Genomic DNA, 1459 nt, shown 5'->3' with positions numbered 1-1459 from the left:
ATATGATTTTGTTAATAAAAACAAATAACCTTTCTTTTCCAAACTCAGAGTCACCTTTTAAGGTTTGATGAACTACCTGCTTAAGCCTTTGAACTGCGCATGTGGGCATTTGTAGGAACGAGTCTCTGTCACTCACCAGTGGTTAGTCCATCAGAATGCTGAAGGAAATGGATGGTGGTAGGATTTTCTGATTTAGAAAAAGCATTTGGCGCTTTCAAAGGCCATTACAGATTCCAGAAGTGTTGCTGTCAATTGCCAAGCATTGGGGGGTGTATTAGTTTTCCAGGACTGCCATAATAAGACTGCACAACTTGGTGAGTTAAAACAACAGAAACAAACAGAAATAAGTGATGAGTACCAGTTGCATCTTTTGTTGTAATATTTAGTCTTTGGCCAGGTTCCTGAATCCCTTGGGATTCCCTCGGTAAAAATAATGTCTTTTATTCTAATAAGGTGACTCTTGGTAGGCTCCAGGATAGTTTCAGGATGAGGGCTGGCAACCAAAAAGGTCAGCCATGATTAGAAAATTGGAACTTTTGGCCCCACCCCCATCTTCCAGGAAGAGGAGGGACTGTAGATTGAGTTAATAATCAATCCTGGCTATATGATGGTCTCCATAAAAATCCCCAAAGTACAGGGTTTGGAAAGCTTCAGGGTTGATGAACTGCTGCATATGTGGAACTGCGTGGGGAAGGGCAGGGGTAGTAGAGTGGAGCGCCCAGAGAGAGCATGGAAGCTATACACCCCTGCCCCATGCTCACCCTATATATTTTTTCATATGACTGTTCATCTGTATCCTTTAAGATAATTTTTATAATAAACTGATGAGCATAAGTAAGTGTTTCCCTGAGTTCTGTGAGCCTTTCTAGAAAATTATTGAACCCAAGGAGGAGGTTTTGGGAACCCTGGTTTTGGCCCAGTCAGTCAGAAGTACTGGAGACAACTTTGGATTTGCAATTGGTGTCTGAAGGGAGGACAAGCTTGTGGGACTGAGCTCTTCACTTACGGGTTCTGATCCTAACTCCAGTTGGTGTCAGAACTGCTGGGTGCGGAACACCTACACATGTGGTGTCAGAAGTGTCGTGTGAGAGCAAATGAGAAACAATGAATTTTTCTGAGACAATAAATAAAGTGGAAACATTAGGAAAATGCATCACGGAATAAATGAGCTTCATAGAGGCTTTGGATTTAGCTTCCAGAATCACACCATAAAAATAATTTTTAGTACTTTATTTTTAGATTAGTGTAGAAATATGCAAATAAAGGTTGCTGTCATAAAGAGAGTCTACTTATTTTTATATATTCCTCAATTTAGTTACAAAGTCTTAGAATTATAACAGAGTTGTTTTCCTACTCAGTGGAACTAAATTTTGTTATCTACAGATGAGAATTTAAGGCCCCTCGGAGTTAAGTGAGTTTTACACAGTTATAAAGATATGTATCAGCAGAGCCAGGCCCA

The sequence above is a fragment of the Hipposideros armiger genome, unplaced genomic scaffold, assembly GCF_001890085.2.
Source record: "Hipposideros armiger isolate ML-2016 unplaced genomic scaffold, ASM189008v1 scaffold_700, whole genome shotgun sequence".
NCBI classification, from domain to species: domain Eukaryota; kingdom Metazoa; phylum Chordata; class Mammalia; order Chiroptera; family Hipposideridae; genus Hipposideros; species Hipposideros armiger.
Note: the sequence above shows the minus strand (reverse complement) of the source record.